Source organism: Panthera onca, chromosome D3 (genome assembly GCF_046562875.1).
Source record: "Panthera onca isolate mPanOnc1 chromosome D3, mPanOnc1 haplotype 2, whole genome shotgun sequence".
NCBI lineage: Eukaryota > Metazoa > Chordata > Mammalia > Carnivora > Felidae > Panthera > Panthera onca.
The window spans coordinates 3,114,260-3,140,410 of NC_138350.1; the positions used below are offsets into that span (position 1 = coordinate 3,114,260).

General features: G+C 46.9%; 1 long non-coding RNA gene across 1 annotated transcript; it reads right to left on the bottom strand.

Annotated features, from left to right (window-relative positions):
• Positions 1-1,481: 1,481 nt before the first annotated feature.
• Positions 1,482-25,726, bottom strand: LOC132665259 (uncharacterized). Its single transcript, XR_009604033.3, has 3 exons — positions 25,644-25,726; positions 22,122-22,191; positions 1,482-5,378 (listed from the first exon to the last, which is right to left on the bottom strand). It is a non-coding gene; the product is annotated as an uncharacterized LOC132665259 (long non-coding RNA).
• Positions 25,727-26,151: the final 425 nt, after the last annotated feature.

Sequence of the window (26,151 nt, forward strand, 5' to 3'; positions counted from 1 at the left end):
TTGCCCCCCATGGAGTGGGGAGAGTGTAAGTGCATTTTGGACGACTGGGCTGCGTGTGTGTTTGTCCTCCACGACAGAGAAGGAGCAAACAGAGTCCTCCTGCTGGTGACGCGGTGGACGAGAGCCTCCCTGGGATGTCCTTCCCCAGTTCTGCAGGATGTGAGAGGGGCTTTGGGCCAAAAGCAACTTTAAATGTACACCAGCAGCAATAAATGTAAGTGACCATCAAGCTTTGCTCTGCTCCAGAATCCCCAAGCTGTTCTCGGATCAGCTCAGGTCATAGAGGAACCATCTCAGGTCTGGGCTTCAGGAAGGACCTTAGCCATGCCCCCTGCTGCCACGCTGGCCCCAGCCACCGTGTCCCTTCTCCTGGACGAGGACAGCAGCTTCCAAAGCTGCCACCCACCTTCCAAGCTTGAAATGCCCCACCCCGATGCCAGTAGCCAGACTTGCAGATTCAATGGTTTTATGTATAAATAAGGTAGATAATGTCAGCCTCCTGCTTCAAGCCCTACAGTGACTTCCTGCCTTTACAGAAAGACCCAGGCTCTGTCCATGGTCTTGAGAGGCCCCACACAATTGAGCACCTGTGTACAATTCTAATCTCCATTTGTACAACATTTCTTTGTTGTCTGCAACAAATTATCCAAAATGTGGTGGCTTAAAAATAACAGAAATTCATTCTCTCAGGGCACCCGGGTGGCTCGGTCAGTTGAGCGTCAGACTTCAGCTCGGGTCATGATCTCGTGGTTCGTGAGTTGGAGTCCAACGTCGGGCTCTGTGCTGACAGCTCAGAGTCTGGAGGCTGCTTCAGATTCTGTGTCTCCCCCTCTCTCTGCCCCTCCCTTGCTCGCTCTCTGTCTCTCTTTCTCTCAAAAATAAATTAAAAAAAAAAACATTTAAAATTTAAAAAAAGAAGTAGGAGGTCTACAGAGTACAGGTACAGTGAATGGCCCCAGGACCTTTCTCCGTTCTTGTCAGCAGGACACCTGGTGCCTACAGTCACCACTGACAAGTGTCCCAGAAGCCACGACCTCCCCAAGTATTCCCATCGTTTGAGAGCAAAAGGGGAAGAAAGGCAGAAGCCACGACCTCCCCAAGTATTCCCATCATTTGAGAGCAAAAGGGGAAGAAAGGCAGAAGCCACGACCTCCCCAAGTATTCCCATCGTTTGAGAGCAAAAGGGGAAGAAAGGAGGAACAAAAGCTGGAGGGGAGTCAGATCATTCTCCCTGCCCCAATTCTAGTGCGATTGCCTCACCAAAGGAATTTATCAGCTATCTACCACGTGCCAAGGACGATTTTAAGGAGTTTTATTGAAGTATACGTGCTATAAAACAGAATGCATATATTTAAGAAATGTAATACTTTCTAAGTTTCGACCTATGTGTTAGCCTGGAAGACCATGACCGACAGCAAGAGAACAATGATCATCCCTCCACCTACCCCCTCCCCCGCCCCGCACCCCTACCCCAATCTGCACACGACCGCTGGTCTGATTTCTGACATAGGTTTGTTGCATATACTGTAATTCCCTAAGAACGGAATCTCCCACGTTCTGTGTGGTTTCTTTCATTTAGCACAATTATTTTCAGACCCGTCACGTTGGAGCATGCATCAGTAGTCAATTTCCTCTGACGGCTTAGTGCTATTTCCTTATATGGACACATGGCTGCCCATGCACCTGTTGGTGGACATTCGTGCCCTTTCCATGGGCCAGTACCAATAAGGGTGCTACCAACGTTCAGGAACCAGGCTAGTAAATACTGGCAAATACCAAGAAGTGGAGAGCCCGGGCCATAGGGAAGTTCTGTTTAACTTTTTATTTTTTTTTATTAAGTCAACCATTTTATAAAGTGGCCATCCAGGGGCACCTGGGTGGCTCAGTCGGTGAAGCGTCCGACTCTTGATTTCGGCTCAGGCAGGTCACGATCTCACGGTTCGTGGGTTCAAGCCCCACATCAGGCTCTGCTCTGACAGCACAGAGCCTGCTTGGGATTCTCTCTCTCTCTCTCTCTCTCTCTCTCTCTGCCTCTCTCCCATTCATGCTCTCTCTCTCTCTCTCAAAAACAAATAAATAAACTTTAAGAAAGATAAATAAAGTGGCCATCCGTTTTACTCCCCACTAGAAAGTTCCTGTTTCTCCACATCCTCTCCTACACTTGAAAAGGTGGATTCTTTTCTTAAATTATACCCATTCCGATGGGCGTGTAAAGGTATCTCTTACAGTTTTAATTTCCATTGCTCTGATTACTAAGGATGTTGACCATCGTTGTTCACGCACCAGCTCGCCATCCATCCATTTTGCTATGTTGGCCGTTTGTCACGAGAGCTACAAGTGATGTCCTTCCAGCTGGAACTCACATAGAAACGACAGAGCCATGAGTCACCGCCTGGGAGGAGAGAACTGAATATACTGGCAGTAAAATGAGAATAAGCCTTCTGGAGAAAATGCAAACGGCTTCTGTCCAAACGATGCCTAATTGTTCCTCGTGTGAGATGACAGAGCTCAGCCACTGACAGTGAGGTGTGCGTCCTGCCCCTGAGGACAACTGTCCGTGGCACTAAACACAGCAAAGACCTCCTAACAGAGGTCGCCCTCCTCCCCACTGGGAGGCAAATGCGATGCAGGAAAGAGCCAGGACTCTGGCGAAGTGAGTGATCTGGCCGTTCAGCTCCTGGCTGGCTGAGTGAAGGTCAGCAAATCCACCCCCAACTCCGGGAAAAGCAAGATAATGACCCAGGACTAGGGGGGTCCAATTGCTTAGATGGTCTCCATCCCAATCAGACAGTCTGTGAACTCTCAGCCTTTGAATTGCAATTGCTGGGGTCGGGGGGACATTTGGAGGACAAGGAGGGGTACAGAGTGCCGGTTGGGGTGCAGGGAACCATAGAGCAGCCGGAAAGTGGATGCTCGTGTCGCCATCTGACCTTGGCAAGTCATTTCAGCTCCGAGCCTCAGCGTCCCCATCGGCACCTGTTCACCAGGTGAGCGATCATCACGACGAGCCCTGGAGGGGGCACTGTCGCATCTGTACGATGCCGCAGCGTCTGGGATTCAGTTAGTTTTTCCCAGAGGATAATGTGGATTCACTTTTACCAGATCTTACAGCTGGTGCTGCTGTAACTCTTACTATCTCGCGGTGACTACACGCAGGGCTCTGCTCCCTCTTTGTTCTCCCAGCACAGTCACCTCCACTTGGCAGCTGGGGAAACAGAGGCTCAGAGAGGCTCGGAGATTTGGCCAAGGTCGCACAGCAGTAACGCAGGGATTCGAACCCAGGTCTGCCCACATCAGGAGCACTGTCTGTACGCACGGTGGTCTGGTGCATCTCCTCCCGCCCGTCCTCTGGCATATCTGCCTCTTCAAACTGCCCTGCCTGGGGACAGGTAATGATCAAGCTAACACTGGACCAGATGTCTCCATTCAGGATCGAACAGCCGGGTTTCCAGACATCACCCCAGGCTAGAGGGTCTGCTGCTCACCTCGGCCACCCTCTGCTTGCAGCGTTTGGAAGCATCCAGTGACGGAGTGGCTGTGCGCTCGAGGCAGGCTCATTCTGGCAGTGCTCCTGCTTAAGCGTCATTAAGTAGAAGTTGCTGTTTCTGCTACAGATGGGGCCGCTTTGGTTTGGGGACATCGATGTGCTATGTTTAGAGATCGCATTCAATTTAAACGTCGCAGCCTGGCTCAAAATATTCCCAGTGGCTGTAAGCATACAATTTTCCATCTTCATCAGTATTCCTGCTGCAAAGTCCCAGGGAGGCATTGACCACATCAGAGTTTGCTCATCCCACTGGGGGATCCTCAGTGTTCTGAGAATCTAGGACTTTGCACTGTCTCCTTTTCTGTCTCCATCTCTCTCCAAGTGGATTTGGACTCAGGGTCACGGACGGACTCAGGGTCATGGACTGAGCCAGAAGGAGTGATATACCGGTTGGTTCCCATGAGCCTGGGGCAGGCACAGAGAGGAGTCTCTCCATCAGTGATCATGCCCAATCCCGGGGGACGTCTCAGTGGCAGGATATCTTCCCCAGGACCTTTGGAATGCCGCTGACTGACAATTAAGCACGTGGGTTCATCACAGATTCAACAGGAGGCAGAGGAGGCAACGTTGACCTTGGGTCTGGAGACGCTTGGGTTCAAGTCCATTTCAGCCCCGGTGTCGTTTGGAAAAGCAAATTTCCGGTGTTGACTTTGTTGATCTACATTCGCTTCGAAGGATTTATCCTATTGTAACGTTGTCCTTTCTCGGGATTTTTTTTTTTCTAATTTCAAACCATTTACTAGACAATAAACACAGGTAATAAAGGAACTAAGCAAAGAACACGAAAGAGTGTGTCCGGAAGCCAATCCGTCCCGCGGTGGCCATGCGTCGTTTCTCAAGCCGTGTGTTAGTAACGAGAATCCCCAATATTGTCATCCTTTTGGCCAGGCGGGTCTGGGCGGGAGTCTGTATCTATTTAATGTTGGCCCCTCGCTGTCTCTGCAGCAATCCTGCAACACCTTGTGGCAGAGACCTCCGCCGACCGTGCGGGACCCTGTTTGGGGCACCCGGTGCCTTCCCTCCTTGGCAAGTCAGCGGGACAGCAACGTCAGGGCGGCCCCAGCATCTCACGAGCAGGCAGCCTCACCTGCCCAGACGCAGCCCGTCCCCGTGCCAAGGCAAGCCTGGTTGTACAGAGCTGCCTCTTACACGGGAGTTTCGAACGGCCCGCGAGGGAGCCCCAGATGGGAACTCTTATTGGATGCAAACTCGCAGGGAGGCTGTGCGGCTCTCCCAGAAAATTAGACTGTGTTCTGTCCCATTAGGTTTCCTACGGCCCGGGCAGCTCATTGCCGAGCGGGGTTACCGGCTCCCTCTGAAATCCGTCCTCCCTCCGAGAGAGAGGTGGGGACCTCACCATCCCCGTCCACGACTGAGCCGCCTCCTCGGCCGAAGGTAAATATTTTCCAGAGACAGAGACGATGGCTCCGGGGAGACCAGGAAATGCAGCCAAGTTGCCCGAGCTCCTTCCAAGTTTTCCTGCTCCCAGTTAAAAACCCGACAGTTTCTTCTGCCTCATATTGGACAGGCTACTTCCCTCGAGGGTATTAGTGTTATAAGCGTGCGCCTCAGATGCGGGGTGAGACCCACTATGGATTGCATTTACCAAAAATGCCTGCAAGGACGCCGTCCACATAACCTCACTGTGACACGGGGCTCTCGTTATCCCGCGGCGTGGGCCTGGTTTCCCGTCCTTGATCTTGGGCAGACGTGTGGTTCCGGTAGACGTTACACTCTGTGACCTCTGAGGCCTCATCACAAAAGGCCCGATCCATCTTTCCAAGGAGGAAAGGTTTGGAGTTCATCAGCGTTCGTTTGGATCCTTCCTCTCCTGTTAAATAAGTGAAAATAAATTTGGCACATTTTTACAAAAACAGCATGCAGGGTGCTGGTGCGTTTTTATAGCACATTATCCCCATTCATTCGGGGATCCATTTATAGCCACCCTGTGGGGTGAGGACTGAAGAAATCACAGTCTTCCGAGATGGAGAATGCAGAATTTAGGATCTTGGGGTTTGAGGTGACTTTTTTCTTTGTTGGTGCCAAGCGTCTGTGCTGCTTGACTTTTCCAGAATAAGCATCTTTTAAAATAAAAACTGAAGTCATAACCAAAACACAAAGGGGCGTTGGCTGATGGAGGCACACATATGTTTTGCCTACAAGCTGTCACCTACCCATCACTGCCCACGCCTCTAAGGAGCTCTCGAAAGGAGATTTGGGGGCTCCTGGGGGGCTCAGTCGGTTGAGCGTCCGACTTCGGCTCAGGTCCTGATCTCACGGTTCGTGATTTCGAGCCCCTCGTCGGGCTCTGTGCAGACAGCTCGGAGCCCGGAGCCTGTTTCGGATTCTGTGTCTCCCTCTCTCTGCCCCTCCTCCACTCACACTCTGTGTGTGTGTGTGTGTGTGTGTGTCTCAAAAATAAATAAAAACATTAAAAAATAAGAAAATGTCGTCTTGAGAGGAAGTAAAATAACAGCCATGAAAAGTGCTAGAATCAGGACCATACTGTGCAGGAACAGGTGTAGCAACCACTCCCCCCTGTGTCCCTGGCAGCCGCAGGCACGGTCACGGCCGGACCGCATGCCCAGAACTGGTTGGTGCTCATGGCTGGTTCCTGGTAAACTTTTGAACTCTCTCCCTTCTCCTCTCTCTCTTCCTGCGTGTGTGTGTGTATGTGTGTGTGTTTAAAGCATACAGACCTAAAATGGACCTGTATTATTAATTTTCATTTGCTTACTATAGGCTAAGCATTTTATTCTTTAATATTATGTTATGTTTATATTATACCTGATAATTATATTTCTATCTTATATTTCCATTATTTTATAGCACTGATGGCCTTGGTAGTCAGGACTCCACATCATGGTGAATCGCCAGTCCTCCTATCCACAGTGACAGGATTATGTCTTCAATGAGAACGTCACTGTCTGGGACATTCTCACTCACCTGTCTCCCCTTCTCACTCACCACTAACAACACAGAACAACTGCAGTCACCCAGCCTGTGACGCATGTGGCCGCAGTAGCTGCTTTTGAAGTGGGTCATAAATATTAGAGATCGTGGCAGAACCTTTAAGAATTTGGCATGTCCTGTTCTCGCCCCAGAATCACCCAGAATTCTATACCCGGCTGACGAACAGCCGTTTTTCTTATGGGCTTGTTGATCTGGGTCCATTTTTTCCAATTCACCTTAAGAAACTGCACATCTGTGAAGGTTGTCCTGAAAAGATGCGGGTCAATTGAACCAAATACCTTTCTAGTTTGTTCTCCCTCTTCTTTTACATTTAGCTGGCTCCCATCTGCTCCCTGGGATCAATCATTTTGTATTTCTTTGTTTCTGAGTGTGGGCTAAGAAATGACTTCACATATAAACGCTGTTATGTGGCCACCGTGGCAGTGTAGCTGAAGAGATGCTTGTTGGCATTCCTGTGCTATAAGGAGGCACAGATGTGGGCAGATGGCTAGTGTGGGGCACGATGGCAGTGTGGCCCCCACTCTGCAGGGACCCCATGTCCTCAGTGCTTACAAAGGGCGCTGCTCACTCTAGTTTACGCAAAAGCATCAAGGCCAACTTGCCCCAGGTTTATTCTGGAAACCAACAGCCATAATCCAGGCTCTGGTCGGGTGACAGACTCAAACAAATACCTATAAATTTACTTTGGGATTCAGACCTACAAACGCTTATGAGGTAAGAGTTAATCAAAGATAACTTTCGAAGATAGAAGAACCTATTTCTTGTTCTAATAAACAGGAACTAATCATACTACCTAATGTAAACCTTTATTGTTCTTGATCACCATAAAAATCTATTGAAAACCAATTAAAACTAATTAGAGTCAGAATTTCTGCTATATGCAGTATACAATAGTCAGTATACTCAGTAAACAGCTCTGACCAGTATGTACTGGGGACTAAGTGTGATCTACAGAGAAAGTGGATGGATGAATGGATGGATGGATGTGTGGGTGGTTGGATGGATAGATGGATGGATGGATGGATGGATGGATGTCTTGGTGGTTGGATGGATGGATGGGTGGGTGGGTGGATGGATGGATGGATGGATGGATGGATGTCTTGGTGGTTGGATGGATGGATGGGTGGGTGGGTAGAGGGGTGGATAGATGGATGAATGGACTGATTAACCACTGGTCTGATCCTTTCATGTGAAAGTTGGGAACACAGGCCTAGAGACTGAATCTGACCTACCAAAGGACGTACCTCTTTCTCACAGACATAGGTTCCAGCTATCTATTCAGACATGTCCTTTCTGAGTATCTTAGTCTGTTCTGATTATTATAACAAAACACCACAGACTGGGCAGCTTCAACATCAGAATTGTATTTCTCACAGTTCTGGAGTGGCAGTCCAAGCTCAAGGTCCAGGTGAGGCCCACTTCCTGGATTGTAGAGGGCTGCCTTCTTCCCAAGTTCTGACATAGAGAGAGGGGAGAGAGAGAGAGAGAGAGAGAGAGAGAGATAGAGAATGCACACACCCTGGTGTCTCTCCTTATAATTCTATCAGCTGGGGCTCTGCCCTATGAGTTCATCTCAATTACCTCCCATAGGCACTATCATCAAATACAGTCATATTGGGGGTCAGGATTTCAACCTACAGATTTGGGGAGAGGGGAACACGATTCAGTCCATAGTGACTATAGATTCCATTAAAAAAAAAAACAAGCAAAATCACAGGCTAAGTCATTTCAGTCTCTCCTCTCCTCAGAGAGCAGACAGAGGTAGTCAGCATTTTAGGACAAGGAGTCCCCTCCTTCTGTCAAGAACCATCCTGTGCCCTGTCACGGTAAATGCTCCCACAGCAGCTGAGCAAATGATATAGCTCCATCCCTAAGACTTAACATGCCTCCAGCAAGTCCCTGGCCTCTAGAGTCACATCCCCTGCAGGTCCCTGGAGAGAGTGTTTCACACTCAAAACAGTGAACAGACCCCAGCCAAGTCTAAAGCCAGACGGGTGGGCGTCAACACCCTCTGCCTCAAGCTTAAGCCCTAGCCTGTATCACAAGAGGGGCGGTGGGTTTGGAAAGAGGAATTCCCACAATGGCTGCCAACACCAGATGTGTCTCATGCACCCTCTAAGAGCCGGGAAGCCATATTTGGAGGATGCAGGAAAGAACAGGCTGATATAAGTTTAAAGAGGAGCCTTGGAAGGGATGCTGGAGACAGAAGACTGAGCTGCCATCACTCTCTCTGAATTGGCAGATCATAGTTCTGACAAATGTGCTGAAGGAAATTACAGGGCTGTGGGGAGGGAGCTGAGCGCTGTCCTAAACCATGGGCTCCAAACTCTACAACTGGGAGCCGCTGGCCGTCAGGAAGTTTCCTCTGCCTTTCTTGTCACTTTGCGCCACTCCGTTTGTCTTTCAGACTTGGATCCGTTGCCACCTCGACAGCTGTCTTTAGACTTCTCTCTTCCTTCTGTCCCTGTTTCACAGAAAGAGATTTCCCTTTCCATTTGTTTGCTTTAATGTGGGCTGTTTCTCCCGGAGTGGGCTCAGAAAACCGGCCCCTCCACTCTCAAGCAAGCATCGATCATTCTGGATTCTTCCCAAGGATCAGCCCTGGTCTCCACCAGCACAAAACTGCTATCCCAACTCCCCACTCAACATAAATCCATGAGAGCAAGTTACTGTCATACTCGCTTTGAACAGAAACAAATTAAAAATCCAGGATGCCCCGATGATCGGGTTTGAATTTTCACCCAGTGTTCAGCATCTGACCAATACTAACTTAAGCTGAGCAAATTTAAGACCCCCAAATAAATTTTGCCTCAATAAAAGAAATAATAAATTCAGGTCCTAGTAGAAAAAATATATGGGTTTTATTGAGAAACATAAATCAGGTGAACTAGAAGAGTTACTTATTTTAGCAAAATAATTTTTCAGAATTCTCTCTCAGAAGGCAAGAGATGGGATTGGGTGAGATAGACAATATACCCCATAAATCAGAATAATTGCATTATTTCATTATCTCGGTGGCTCAGTTTTCTCCTGACAAAATTTTTTAAATTGGAAGATCATTTTTTACATTTAAAACATTTTATAATACAGTCAGCCACCTGTAAATGATAGCTATATATATATATATGTTCTATAGAACTACAAATACTTCCATATAATTACTAAGATATATATGTAATTCTAAATTTATGTTAATGTGGAAATGCTGGGGTTCAGAGCCAATAGCCAAGGAATTCTTGAGATGTCTTTGGTACAAAAAGGCGGCCTTATTAAAGCACGGGGACAGGGCCCGTGACAGGGGTTGTGAGGGGTGACTGATTATATACTTTCAAGCTGGGAGGGGGCTAGGGACAGCACATGTCTTCAAGGAATCTTGGAAACAAGGTTTCCAGGACCCTGGGGGGGGCTAGCCATTGTTAGGAAAAGGTCATTTGTCCCTGTTTAGTAAACCCTCAGCCATGACATCCTTCAGATGTATATCAGGGGGCCATATGCTTGGAGGATGATTGCTGACATATATTTTGGGGTGTGGAGATAAAGGAAGTTTCCAGAGGGATTTTTATATGATAAAGTAGACTCATGGGATCCTGGAGGCCAGGATAACGTTGAGCTAAGATTGTCTTTTGCTCCTGGCAAAGTGTCATCATTAAGGCAGCTGAGCTCCTAGAGGAAGATCATTCTACCTGTTTTCAGGACTTGTCAATGGGCCGTAGTAGGGAAACTTACTTTTTTTAATTTTGCCTTTGTTTCCCACATCATATATAATTTATATACACATATATATTTAGATAAGATAAATGTATATACATAATACATCATTTATATTTATATGTTAATATAAATGACATATGTGTGTGTGTATATATACACACATGTATATAATTCTAAAAAGTTGGCTGTGAATTCACGGTTGACTCAAAACTCAATGGATACTATGGGGATCAGGCCATCAGGCCATAAATTAGCATCCGCACGGGGTTGCAGTGGTTTTTGAGAGACCAAGCAGGAAATTGGAGCTAGAGTCACGGTTTCCCAAGTCCCATGGTTAAGTGGGCAGATCTTGCCTTTTGAAATACACTCAGCCCTCCACGTAGGATAAGCTCCCATCCACCAACAACTATAAATTTGGCTGAAGAAGAAGATTACATTTTATTATGTTCCATACAAATCGTTTTCAAGTCCTAAAACGGGGCAGGTAATTAGACTGAATTCTCAGATCCCTTTCTATCCGCTGGGCCGGTGTGAGAAAATCGAGCTATAAACAGCAGTGGCATCTAGAAGGGAGATGTCTCCGCTGGCGTCTAGGCTTCCATTATCAAGCTATCAATTTTTATAACTATTTTCAAATACTATTCCTTTCTTCTTTTACTCTTTAAAAATAGGCTCGTATCATCATATGTCTCCACTCCATTTTTATTACCCACCCTCTCCAAATCCTAACTCAAACGCATCGTGGTTGCATTAGAAGGTAGGCAGATTATGGCACGTTTCCATCACCGAATCTCAAAACCAGAGCTAAGCCACCTTGCACGTATGCTACACTCAAGATTTATGAGAGCAATATTGAGTAAAGTTTAATTAATGATGCAAACAACACCATCATGCTCCAGGGACATTTAACTCCAACCATCTGCTTGGCACGGACACACACAAAAATTAATTTCTTCTCATCATCACAAGGAAAGGTATAGGGAGAATTAAGATATGTTTTCAGACCTTCTTCTTGGTCCAACATCTGTTGAAAGAAATATGCATTTTGGTGGTCGGGAGTTATTAAAATAAAGGAACTGACATATTAGTTGCTAAGTAAGGATCAAACTTGTGCTGGGCCTTGAGCACACTTACCTCATTTAATGAGCTTTTCCCCTGGAAGTGTTGGACGGGGGTGGTGGCCATCTCTCCAGATCCCCGTGTACCCCATCTCTTTCTATTTATAGCACTATGATGGATTGCATCATTAGCCTCCACTTTTACACCTGCTGTCATGGGAAGATGCCAGTTCGTCCCATCAAAAGGCCCTTTTGACTTGGAATTCAACCATGAGCCTTGCTTTGGCCAAAAGAAAGAGACATAAGTATTGGGGATCCACATCTGAGTCTCAGATTTCTCAGTACATCCACGGTCATTTCTATCATGTATTACCTCATTTAAAAAAAAAGAAAGAAAGAAAGAAAAGAAAACCATTGGTGTTCTTGTTGCTCTGCTGGGCTCCTGTGGGCCTCTGACAATGCCTGGAGAAGAGTGTGGCTGTGCTAGCCCACTGGTGACAGGGGGACAAGGACAGATGCGTGTGAAGGAGAGCATCTCCAACTCAGCCACCTCACAGATGTTGGAGGGAAAATAAATGAGTAATTTTAATATATCTTTTTTTTTAAGTTTGAAACAATCACAAAGTCACACAACAGTTACAAGTATAGTGCAAGAAATTAGGGATGCATGGGTGGCTCAGTGGGTTAAGCATCCGACTCTTGGTTTCAGCTCAGGTCACAATCCTATGGTTTCATGGGTTCAAGCCCCATGTCCGGCTCTGCGCTCGAGTCTGCTTGGGGTTCTCTCTCTCCCTCTGTCTCTGCCCCTTCTCCACTTGCGCTGTCTCTGTCTGTCTCAATTTAAACAATTAACTTAAAAAAAAGAAATTATTTTTCCCCTGAACTGAACAAGAGCAAATTGCCAATCTAATGCCTCAACCCTTTAAGCAACTGAAGTGTGCATTTCCTACACCAAGAACAAAACCACCAAAGCCTCACGACAGCCATCAACATCTTCACACCCACACATTACTGATATTTAAGAGTCAAACTTCATTCAGCTTTTTCCAAATGTCACAGTCATGTCCTTACAGCAAAGGAGCCAATCCTGCATTATGGGCCGTTGGTGGGAACCTTCTGAACCTTCTCTTTCTCCTGGGATTGCTACTGTATTGCTTCTCTTTCTACTGGGATTGCTACTGTAAGTGACCAGACGCTGACGGTGGTGTCTGTGAGCGCCTGGGGGAGACCTCCGTCCACGCTGCCACAGAGAATAGCGGAGCCGTAAAGAAATTATTCACTGACTTTCTCTCCAGCATCTGTGGGGTGGCCGAGCTCCTGCTAGAGAGGCTCTCTGACGTGTATCTGTCTGTGTGCCCCTGACGCGGGGCACAGCCCTTGAGCATCCAGACCCAAGGACACAATGAGGCACTAGACCGAGTGGCCACAAGGCGCCAGCTCAAAAACAACTTCTACCTGGAATCCCAGAGCACCCATCTGGAAAGAAGGTGCTCTTTTCTCTTTTAGTCAGGGAGTCTGAATTTTGCTGCTTGGGGTTTTATCAAACAGCCATTCTCTACCTATCCCTACTGTGCCGACTCACAGTAAATGTTTATAATGGTTTATTATCGCGAGTATAAACCCTAGCTCCGCCACTTCCTAATTCTCAGCCTGTGTAACTTCATCTTTCGGTGCCTCAGTTTATCCATCCATAAAATAGGTACTGGAAAGGCTGGATGGCCCCATGAAGCCCTTATCACAGTGCCCCATCCACTACAAATATTCCACGATGTCTCATATATACGGAACACCGTCAGGCTCTATATAATTACCAGCACTATCGTTGATAGTGTGCCTCAGGTTGCCTAACAAAGCCACAAGCCCACAAGGCCCCCCATGCAAACAGAAGAGGAAAAAGACAATGGAAATCTGGCTACCAGGACTTCCGATATTTACTGTAAATTAAAAATGATCCAATCAGACATTTCCAGGAGAAAAAAAAAAAAAAGCTAAACTTGAACTTTAATTATCTACAAAGACAGTCTCCTGTGACCTACACATCCCTTTGCTGCTAGAGGGAATTTTCTGATTAACTCCGTTTTCCAAGTATTAATCCACTATGGGAACACGAACCCAGTCACTTAATACTCGTGATGCACACAACAGAAACAAATTAGTGTGAGTGTGTTAGAAAATACTCAGTTACTCCACGAAAATATGACTTTTTAAAAGTTAAATTAATTAGGCTTATTTCATTTTTGTTGCCTTCTAATAAGGTCATTTATAAGAAAATAAACTCAGGCTTAAGAAGACAGTATATTTCACAGATTGAAGCAAGTAAGACAGGAGGCTTCCAAATGAGAATCCATGACCAGGCAAAATTCAGCAATTTAATGATTATTAAATTAAGCCCAGAAACTTAGTATTATTTTTAATTGCTTGGGATTTTGATTAATCACCGTCTTTAGGACACAGATTAGTGATTCGCATACCAAGGCTTCCATCCATCACTTGCCTGCTCCTTTTCCATTTTCAGTGATGATTTATCAGCTCCTGAGTGGAATTAAAGATTCTAGGTGATCCCTAACATCCCCCTTTGTGTGGAAGAGAGGAAGTGCATTACTTCACAAAGGCTACATCTCCCCTGCCCGTGCCTACTGGGTTTCTGTTTAATCTGAGCTCAGCAGAGACCAAGGAGGTGGTAGGCTGCCCTGATGTCACAATATGACACTCTACGTCTTGTCATGCAATGACGTAATGCATTCTATCTACAGAGCGCTTAGCACATCGGAAGGACTTTCCATATAGTGCTATAAATAGAAAAAGATGGAACCTGGCTTGTCCATGAGATGGCAGTCTAAAATAATGATCCAAATTCCTTTTCAGCTCATTCTGCAACCGAGGACATGCTGAGAAGAGCTAAAAATTCTTTGCATTATTGACCCAACCCACGGCCAGTCTGTAAAGCTCGACCATAGCCGCATTGCTACATGGTTCAACAACTTGGGATGAGATTGCTTTGTTTAATCAGCCAGGACTTACTGAGAACCACCTGGATGCCAAGCACTTGCCTGGACACTAGCACTTCCTAGAGGAAAACGAGGTCCCTATGATCATGCAGCTTATTTTTTTTTTAGAGCAAAACAGACCATTAACCAAATAAGTAGACAACATGTGAGATGGTAATAAATGCAAAGAAGAAAAATAGATGCATAAAGAGGAGGAAGGGATAAAGAGTGAGGACAAGGGTTGTTATTTTAAATAGGGTGGTCATAGAATGCTTTACTGAAAAGGCACCAGTGCAGGTGACAACGGACATGCATGATGACAATGACATTGGTGATGACCACAGGTGTCCTCTGTTGTGGCTGTATTCACCACGTGGCATGCCACGTCAGAATCTTACAACCCTGCAGAGTAGATTCTGTTACAGACTCCTATTTTAAGGGGAACACAAGGTTAAATTCCCTTTTTCAAAGTCACCCCATAGTAACTGTGTTGCCACTGAAGCATTTTTTTTTTAAATCATGGACCTGCTGGCACCTGGTATGGAGTGATACCAACCAGACACCATGACTCATTCTAGCTGACTGCTTAGGAGTGCACTAAGTTGAAAAGGGCATAGTCACTGGTGGATGTATGTCTAGATACCAGGAAGATCTCCCATCACTTCCTGCATTCCATCAGAGCCAATGCTTCACCTGACCAGTGTTTGATCTAGGCATTGTCTGCCTTGTTCTAGTCATCTTCCAGAAGATGCCGGGAGCATTCGAGAAGTGCTGCGGCATTTCATGGTCATACCTTGCTGCAAATACTAGATGAATGACAAAATTTAAACCGGATGTTTTCCAGACACCTGCTGGTGACCAGAGTGCATCTACATATAACAATCCACGATGTCTGAGCAGCAGGACTTTCTTGGTCCTCCATGCTTTCCTGTCAACTGGCTGGTCACACCGGGAAGCTAGCAAGGAAGAGAGGGTAGACTAGACTGGGGATGGTGGAAATAAGTTCCAGGAATCTGGGGAGGGGTCAGAGACACACGTAATTAGCTCGACATATTCAGTGAATGACGAGATACCTTGAGTGAAAGGTAAAGCCCGGTTAAATAAGGGCGATTAGATGCAGCCACTGACAGTAAAGAACCCAGATGCCACTGGCCCCTGCTCACTGTTTGGAAGTGGAAAGAGCAGAAATGATTGCCATTTATGGCTGAAGATGTTTTTAAGAATCAGTAAGTATCCACCTCAGGGAATTCTGCCACTTTGTCTGCCTGCTATGTTCTTGCTCCAAAATTTCTGTAGCTGACTCCTTGCTATCCAAGTTGCCACTCAAGAGAAGCTTTTCCTGACCTTCCTCCCAAAGCCACCTGGCTTCCTCCAGACTACTTCAATTACATTATCTGATTCTTTGGCATCATCAAATTATCCTTGGCTTAATTACTCGTGTATTTATTCATCTGTGTGTCTGTTGTCTTTTCTGCTAGAATCTAATGTCCTAGAAATTAGGAATCTCGCCTTCCACATGAGCTGCTGTTTTCTTAACGTGTAGCACAGTGCTTGGCACATAGTGGTTACTCAATAAATGAATGGCCCTTACAAGTGAACAAGCTGGAGAAGAGCAATGAAGTCACTTGTCTAAGGTCATGGACATTCCCAGGGGCAGAGCTAGGTCTCAAATTTAAGACTCTTGGCTATTGGTAGGTTCTGCTTTCCAGACTCCTGGTGAAAAAAAAAAATCCTTTCCTATGGATGTTTAATGGTGGATGTCAAACTGAATGGTGATGTTTTGCAGATAACAGTCCTGGGAAAGATTATACTTATTTCTTGCTTTGTTTTGTTTGCTCAGTAAAGTTTTGCTACTCAGATGGTTCGGCACTGAGGCTCTTCTGGGGCACACAGATTTCACCTCCAGAAAAAAATCTGGAAATGTTTTTTCTTCTACAGATGACATTAGCAATTTAGAAAATGGTTTGAAACATAAAGGCATTTCACAGAAATGCCAATAAGAGTTAGCAAATCTCATTAATGAGATATACTAACTTGGAAGTTACCACGATCCTATTTCCCAGTGAAACTATTGTAATTAAGTCAGCACGTGTCTGTGTTATTTAGAAAAATAAGTAATTACACTATGCCCTTGAGACATATTACTAATTGGGTGCATTGAGCCAACACTTTCGCGGTCTTGTCTGGTACTGAACTTGATAATCTGATGCCCAGGACCACACTCAGGGCAATGGACTGCCTCCTACAAGAACACAGTAGTGCCCCAGCAACACTGCTGGTGAACTTGAGGTCACACAGCAAAATGACAACTGACATATACTCCGACTGTTGCTGATTATGAACAGCACAACGCTTTTAATTCAACACACAATGACTAAGTAACACCAACATATCAGGCCTGTGAGGAACACAGGCTTTATGGGTGGCATGTGTCCACACGGTAAGTTGGCTGCAGAAGGGTATTAAAAAGGGTCAAAACTCAAAGATGTATTAGTATCACAAAATACGGTATCTGAGCTTACAAGAAAATTTGACTCCAACATCTAAAGCAGATATGGCACATACAAAGGAAGTCAAATCTAGCTCCTGACCCATTCAGTACCTCAAAGATGAATAAGCCTAGAGATCAAATGTGTAGCTATGGTTAGTAACACTGCATTGAATACTGGAAGTTTTCCAAGAGGGTAGATTGCAGATGGCCTCAGCACACGTGCAAAACTGGTAATGACATCAGGAGATGTGTCAATTAGCTCAACTGTAGTAACCAGTCGCTAGAAATATAATACGTATAATGTATATATAATACGTACCCATGTTGTACACCTTAAATATGTACAATTTTTACACTGGGACATTTTAATGAATGAGTATTAAAGAGTGTTTATCGGGACGCCTGGGTGGCTCATTCGGTTAAGCGTCTGACTTCGGCTCAGGTCATGATCTCACAATTCGTGAGTTCAAGCCCCACCTTGGGCTCTGTGCTGACAGCTCGGAGCCTGGAGCCTGCTTCAGATTCTGTCTCTCAATCTCTCTCTCTCTCTTTCTCTCAAAAATAAATAAGCATTAAAAAATTTAAAAAAAAAAGAGTGTTTATCTGACCAAAAGGGAAAGAGATAAACAGTCTTGCATTCATTGTCCCTTCGAATTACATCCCTCCAGAAGTTCTAGGCAGGTTGTGACTAAAATTTTTCTTTCCAGCTGAGATGTTAGTGTCTCTGCCTATAGGAACTGAGTGTTTCTTCTGTTGATTATCCCCTGAATGCACAATTGTGAGTCCCCCAAGACCAGACAATCACAGCTATGTACAGAGAAGACCGATCATCAGAAACGTGAAATGTACCGAGGTGGAAAAAAGGACTATCAACAAACAGTCAAGACAGTCCTTGTCTTTAAAAAGGGAGAGGAGGGGCGCCTGGGCGGCTCAGTCGGTTGGGCGTCCGACTTCGGCTCAGGTCACGATCTCACGGTCCGTGGGTTCGAGCCCCGCGTCGGGCTCTGTGCTGACAGCTCAGAGCCTGGAGCCTGCTTCACATTCTGTGGCTCCCTCTCTCTCTGACCCTCCCCCGTTCATGCTCTGTCTCTCTCTCTCTCTCAAAAATAAATAAAAAAAAAAATTTTTTTTTAATTTTAAAAAAATTAAAAAAAACAAAAGGGAGAGGAAACAGGGTTCTGAGATGCCCATCATATTAGAAACTCACCCCATCACCATCTATCCCCGTGATGGCAACACTGATGAGCAAAGGCAGCCACTCAGACTACAAGTGTCATGAATATCGGTGGATTGTGAATATACATTTAAGAAATATTCTTCCACCAATGAAGACCCACTTGTTACCCAAGTAAGATGTGAGGTGACTCTTCTGGGTCAGAGTAGGCTTGAAAGAGCTATCAGATGGATGCTTTCTTTAACTCACGTTAATAATTCGATTACGTCCTGCCATTCTCAATACAGAAGACCTGAGTTCTTACCTTACTATCTTTAAGGCAGGAGGAACATGACACTCCTGAGATCGTCATGGGGGGTCAAGTAGCCTTATTGAGGAAAAACCCAATTGTGAAACAGTCATTCCACTCCTAACTTTGGCTAGTTAGTTCAACAACAAAGGGCACTGGATCTTGGACAAAGGGCTGCAGGTAGCTCCAGAAAGAATCCCCACCATCATGGGACATCCAGTTTGGATTACACAAGCTGTTGATGGTGAGCTACGGTTATCCGTGCCTTTCGTACAGAGAAAGAAAGCACGACTGTACTAGAAGTAGTCTTATTCAGGAAGTTCTCCAGAGTTGTGCAAATGTTCATTGGCACAGAACATTTACATATATATGCACACACTCACAGATATACATGTGTGTGTGTATATACCCAAATAAAACAGAAAAAGTGCATGTGTATAAATATATATGTAAAATAAATATATATGTAATAAATACATGTCTAGAAAACATCGTATACATACACATGTTTTCTGCTTTATTTTCAATACTTTCTATCACCATGTGTTCAAATTTACTAGTATCTTTTTAAAATTTTTTTTAATGTTTATTTATTTTTGAGAGAGAGAGAGAGAGAGACAGACAGACAGAGTGCGAGTGGAGGAGGGATAGAGAGAGACACACACACACAGAGAATCTCAAGCAGGCTCCAGACTCCGAGCTATCAGCACAGAGCCTGACGCGGGGCTCAAACTCACGAATTGTGAGATCGTGACCTGAGCCACAGTCGGACACTTCACCAACCAAGTGACCTAGGCGCCCCGGCCAGTATCTATTTTGCCATTAACGCCACCCAGTGAACATCCCCCTCACTGTGGTTTCCATCCTTAGAATTTGACTTGAGACTTTTTATGTCTCCCAAGCCGTTAGTGACGTGGGTTTAAATCATACACTAACGAAGCTAGAAAACACTATGATGTGATCTGTAAACGGTTTCTAAAACATTTTGCGTATGTAGTGAAAGGTCAAATGACCGAAGAGAAGGCAGAGCTCCAGGAAGGGGTGTCGGTTAGCTATCGCTGAATAACACATCACCCCAAGCAGGTGGCATAAGTGAATCGTAAGCATCTCTTGTGATGCTGGCTGGTCTGTGTATCTGTGGGTCAGCTCTACAGATGCACAGATGCTTCGACCCAGGAACGTCATCGCTAGGTACACCCAAGTGCACACAGGAAATGAGTACAGCAATGTTCACTTAAGGGAGCTATCTGGAGGGATCGAGTTCCCATGCAAGGAATCCGTTAGCTGACTTCCATTTCCTCGGCATTAGCTGTTAGAACATTTATTTTTTTATTGTTAATTTTTCGTTATGTTTTTGCTTATTTTTCTGCATAATCGTGTGGTTTTCATCTTCATTTACTCACATTTCCTCACCATGAGTGTTCATTAAAATATTTTAAATGAAGACTTCTTCTGCCTTTCTAACCCTGTGCATTGGGTCTTTGCATTTAACAGCTTTTCAAATTCTTATCACAGCATTTCAGGCAGTTTGCGTGTTACATTCTATTACGACGATTCTACCCAAGGTTGTCACAATTCAGAGATTACAGCTTCTGCAGGATGGTTTTTTCTTTTTTTTAGGAATATATTCATATATTCACTTTGTCAGCCATCAAACACATCCCATGAGCCTGCATTTAACATCTCATTTGATAGCATAATTCGACAAAGGGGCTAAAAGAAGCAATTTTTATTAATATTATGGAATGGGTTTTACAGGGGTGTTAGACAGGCACACACCGTCATCCCAAAGCAAACATTTCTGCATTTCTAGCACTGCCAGCAAGGCAAAAAGAGGAAAAGGGGAGAAAGAGGCAGGACATGTGAGAACTTCTCCTAATGATGTAACTCTGGTTGTATAATGCCTTTTTTTCTCACGCAATCTTTCCAGTCTTTTCTAAAAAGAATCCAAAATTATCCTCCCAAATGTGACAAACACCATCTGTGTTGTTCTTGGGGTTTGAAAACATCACTACTTGATCGAATAGTTGAAGAAAATATATGCCCTATGCAAAATCCACAGACGTTATCATTATGTGCCCAGACAGTATTTCCTGAGGGCGTAGAGACAGAAAATCTCATGGGTACTCCTGAGGCACAGTACCTGGAACAGAAAGACTATGGTGACAGCCTGGCCTCTCTCGTTTCTGGCCTCCCACAGCTTGCACCCCCCGGAATGCCTCCCGTCCTCCAAGCCTGTGTCGTTCAGGCGGGCTGGCCACAGTGATGGGTTCCGGTGGGTCCGTGATGCAAGACAAGCCAAACAGAGCCAGTGGACCAGACAGGGAAGAACGGTTTCCTCCCCAAAGTGACCACAATGGCGGGACGGACATTGGGAGCTGCTGGTGGCCAACTCGCCACCAGGAGGGAAGATCCTGCTGGAGACGATGCCAACCCAGAGGAGAGACAGGAGACAGGCTGCTAAGGACGCTGCTTGGACACCTGCACCCTGACGTCCCTGGTCCCCGCCCCCCTGCACGTCTCCATCCACATGAGGAGCCCGAGTCCCCTTTTTGCTTGAGTTGCATCGGCACAGCACCGAATGGCAGCCAGTGGACAAAGCCACCTGACCGACGCCACGGCAACCCAGAGGGAGTCTTCCAGTGGGGACACGAACGCACAGGGTCCCAGTGCAAAACACAGAACCAAACAGATACAGCCTCCGGAGAGAGAGGAAGACCACTGGCTACCTCTCCAGCCGTCGCTATCTCATACCTCATCCTTGGCAACAAGGCCTGCTCCCAATGCTCCCAACTGTGAATCCTAAAAATGTGAAATATGCACCTGACCAAACCCTCTGAAGCCAGGACCCACTGGGGATCAGCTGGGATCTGAGGGGAAGACCAACGGAGGGTTTGTGGAAAGGTGGTGCTCCCTGGCAGAGACAGACAAGACAAGAAACATCTCCCTTCCCGCCTTTGGGTGAGCTGGGTGAGTTTGTGATCCCTGGAGGAGCTGCAGCTGTCTTGTGATCATGAGGAAACAAAGTTGGAGAATGACAGCCAGTGGCCTGGGTATCGTGGAGTGGAAAAATAGAAACATTCTGGATGACACCGCTGCCCCACTGGATTCACAAACCAACGGACCAACCACCTCCGGAAGTTTTGTTACGAAAGGGTATTAAGTCCTACCACGTCAGCCACTTTCGGGTGGCTTTCTCCTAACTGCAGCTGACGTCATCGTAAATAAGACACAAGTCTCGTGCCTTCTCCCTGGTTTTGCAACTGAGGCTTAGGGGATGTTCATTAGGAGTGTGCAGGTTTCCAAAAGCCCCTGGGTATATAATAAGGTTGCATAAGGAAATCCTTCCTCAGTGATCGTGATGGAGTGTCGGGACTGAGAATGAGAATATTGAGTTTGGAATGATCTAGTTCTTAACCAGTGGCTATCTACTTAGAAAGTTTTGACCACTGGACCTCAGTCACCTCTTCCTCACTGGAAGAGATCTTCTAAGGCAGACAGAACACAGCCCCAGACCGCAGGTGTTGGGGTCGGCAAGAACAGAGCCCTCACTGCACAACCCCACGGGTGGTGTTCTGGCCAATTCCTCCCGTACTTACACACTCACGGACTCTCTCATTAAACAAGTACTCATCAGCACTTACTGTGTGCCTAGCACCGTAGAACCCAAATCCTTTAAGGGTTGAAAAAGAAGGAAAAGCACGTTCAGGCTCCATCATAACCACACAGCAGGAAAGCAGCTGTAGAAGATACTAGATGCAAGTGTGTGGCTGTGTTTCAATAAAACTTCATTTACAAAAGAGAGGATGGGCCGGGTTGGGCCCACAGCTGTGGTTTTCCCACCCCCGATCTAAGAAAAGGACCCCTGATCTAAGTTTCCATGCATCTTACATGAAGGGTCCCAGGTACATATGGCCATGATGCGTGAAGTCTCTGTCCATCGAATGGTGACCTCTTGGTTCTCCACCATGAAAGCAGAAAGGAGGAAAAAGACAAAAGATGAAATTATTGGGGCGCCTGGGTGGCTCAGTCGGTTAAGCGTCCGACTTCGGCTCAGGTCGTGATCTCACGGTCCATGAGTTCGAGCCCCGCGTCGGGCTCTGTGCTGACAGGTCAGAGCCTGGAGCCTATTTCGGATTCTGTGTCTCCCTCTCTCTGACCCTCCCCCATTCATGCTCTGTCTCTCTCTGTCTCAAAAATAAACCTTAAAAAAAATTTAAAAAAAAAGATGAAATTATTAACGGAACCCTTGGAAACTGAGGCAGGTCACCAAACAGTTTACCAACGAGCTATATACATTCTGAACTTCATTCTCTTTGAAATGTCACATTCCTTCTGGGAAGTGCCAACAAATCACAAGGTCCATATATAATTATCTCTGTGGAAAGTTGGAAGCCACACGTGTGTTTACAGTGTTATTTGTTCGATGAGAATTCGTGGTGCATTTGGGTGGATTGTTATTTCCTCCTCTGTCGCTCAGACTTCAGTTTCGCTGAGCCACCATGCCTCAGGTCGCACAGGGGACCTTTTCCGTTCTCAGGTCTTCTCCATGGTTGGATAAGTCAGGCTGAGGAATCTGAATCTCTGCCCCAAGTGGGCCTCTCAGCCTTGGGGCTGCGGATGCAAAAAGCCTTACTCCAAAAAAATCTTTGGGCAAGATTGGCCACCTGCCCCAAAGGAATTCACTCCCAGACCCTCTTGGGGACCTTCCAAAAATGAAACCAAAAAGCAAAAAAAAAATCAAAGTGCAGTCCATTAAGTGTCCGACTCTTGACCTCTGGTCATGATCTCAAAGTTCGTGGGTTCGAGCCCTGCATCAGGCTCTGTGCTGTTGGGACTGGGGATTCTCTCTCCTTCTCTCTCTGCCCCTCCCCTGCCTGTGCTCTCCTGTGCTGCCTTCTTGGAGTGAGGAGACCATGCCCAGTTTAAAGGCTTCCCCAGAAATCCTGCTCTTAGCACAGAGACGGGCCCCTGAATGTTGGCAGCAGCTTTGTTGACGATAGTCAAAGCCTGGAAACAATCCCAGTGTCAATCAACACATGAGGAAATAGACAAGTGGACGTATATCCCATCCCGGCAATAAAATACCGCTCAGCAATAAAAAAAAAAAAAGGACTAAACCACAGAGTCATGTACTCATGCACGAATCTCATGAGCATTTGCAAGAAACCAGACCCATCACGGTGCATGAAAACACGGATAGGATATTCTAGAAAGGACAAATCCAGTTTGTAATGAAAAACAAAACAAAACAACAACTAGGGTTTGCCTGGGCACAGAGTTCCTATGTGTACTGACTAGGAAGGACAAAAGAACAGATTTGGTGGGGGGGTGATGAATGTTCTAGATCTTTTTTTTTTGGAATGTGCTAGATCTTAAAAGTTTATGTATGTACTTTGAGAGAGAGGGAGGGAGAGAGAGAGAATCCCAAGCAGGCACTGCACTGTCAGTGCAGGGCTCAAACTCACAAACAGCGAGACCATGACCTGAGCTATAATCAAGAGTCAGAGACTTAACCAACAGAGCCACCCAGGCGTCCCTCTATATCTTGACTGTTACATAAGTATGTATATTTATTTAAATGATTCAAACTACGCATTGAGCATGGGTGTGCTTTGCCACATATAAATTATTTCTCCAAAAAGCTAATTAAAAAAAAATCCATACGTTCCACAGACCAAAGTACACGGAGCTTAAATCCAGCCCAAGTGTCACCTACACTAGTCGCCATCAGCGAATCCAACTGTTGTCTTCTGCTGGATAGCCAGAGCCCTCAACCCCACTGCCCTACTTCTCATGTTGGAAGCTTCCTGCCTAATCTCTATAAGCAGCCAGAGCGAGCCTTTAAAAAAAAAAAATGAAATAATTCATGTTATCCCTTGGCTTAAAACCCTCCAAACACTTCCTCTAGAGGGTTTGAGGGTTTTTTTCGTGGTTTATGACACAGGTTCAGCGGTGAATCACAGAGGACCCCCCCCCCCCCGCACACACACACACACACACACACACACACACACAGTACAGGGCCTTAAACCAAAAACAAATGTATTTCTCGGTCAAGGCAGTGACACATAGAGGCGGCCAGCCCAGGGCTGGCATGGGAGACCCGGACAGCCCTCTTGGTGCTCTACTGTGTGAAGCTTCCATTCTTGAGGTCACCTCGTGGTCCAAGATAGATGTTGGGGCTCCAGCCATTACATCCATGCTCTGGCCACCAGAAAACAGGAAGGCACACCTCCTTCCATTAAAAACACATCAAGAAACTTTCAGGCACCACAAATGCTGACACATAGGTCGGTCATAGGGTCACATCTATCTTATGCAAATAAGTGAGAAAATATAGTAATCACTGTGCTGAGCTATCAGGGTTTCTACAGTGAGGGAGGGAAAGGAGAATGGATTTCAGCAACCCCCCCCGCCCCCCCCCCCCCCGAGGCCTCAGGTGTCCATCAGGGTCCGTGGGGCTCCCGTGCCCACCTTCCCCGACTCTTGTCGGCCTTCCTCTCCAGCCACCTGCCCCTCTTGGTGCACCTCCAGGCAGCAAATTGACTGCATTTTACCAGCCCTGCCCTGGCTGAACAGCTCGTCCGAGGACCCATGCTTTCCTCCTCTCGTCCCTGCTCCTGCTCCAAAGCCAGCCTTCCCCAGGACCTCAGGACCCACCACCCAAAAGAGCTCAAGCTCCTTCACTGTTCCCCAACCCACCAGCCTTCCGCATTGACCCAGGGGATCTATTTTGCCTAGTCAAGTTCACAGAGAAGAAAAACGCCTTCACCCAGGGGGAAAAGGGGGGGGGATGTATTTCAAACAGCAGAGAGGATGTTTGTGAAAAACGGGGCGTCGCTGGGCTGTCTGAGAACCTGCAGCTTCAGAGAAGGGCGGTTTCCAGGGAATTTCCGGCTATGCGCAGTGACTTCCGGGAAGCACAACCGACTTCAGTGTCACTTAGCAATGCCCCTTCCGGTGCGTTTAGAGGCCGGCGTTAGGCGGAAAGGCTCACGGGAGGAAACTAGGCGGAAGGGCTCACGGGAGGAAGCGGTTGTTAGGCTGTGCCCTTGCCTTTCGGGAGTCAGCTCATCCTGGGACAGGGAACCGAGGGGCCGCGCGCGAGGAGCAGAGGCTGTGCACCTGCAGAGCGGGGTTAGCCACCTGCCCCACCCCCACCCCCCCGCGCTCAGAGGTGCGGACCTGCAGACCCTTCAGCTCAACGTGGGCACCATTCTCCTCGGCACTTGACCCGACCCCGAGACTCCCCAGGAGCCTGGGTCCTGCAGGGGGGGCTCAGGTGCCGACAGCTCCCAGGACCCAGAGGCAGAACCTCCCCTCCGTCCTCTCGCCGCCCGCCCTGCAGTCGCCGAATCCACCAGACCACCCCGACGCCACGTGCGCAGAATAAAACTAGCAAGATAATACCAGCTGATCTCCTCTGGAACTTTCTAGGCGCTGTGCTACGTGCCGGTTAACTTCCCTCCGCTCCAAGAGTCTGTGCCGTTCTGCTACGGAGAGGGGGCAGTTCAGTTCTGTCCAGAAGAACTCGCACCCACCTCCCCCAGACGCCTGCCCCTCTGAGTCCCTCAGTCTCTACCTGAAACCCCAAATTGCTCTGAAATCAACCTCAGGTGCCCGCGGAGAGATCCCAGATTTCTGGCAAGAGACAAGCACTGTGGGCGTGCCTTCCTTCGCGGGCCATGATCGGCGCTTGGGACCCCTCGGTTGGGGACAAGGGGGCGCAAAACGCTGGGTTTCCTCGTCCTGAATCTCCGGACCTCTTCGCGCAGAGGGGCGGTGGAGCCCCACTAGGGGACGGTTCGCTCCGTCATCTGTCCTCCCTGATGGACGAAGCTGGGGCAGAGCAGGCCCCGTTTTTAAGGGCCGGCACTCCCAGCCGCAGAACCTCAGCCTGACCTGGGGACGGGGCGGG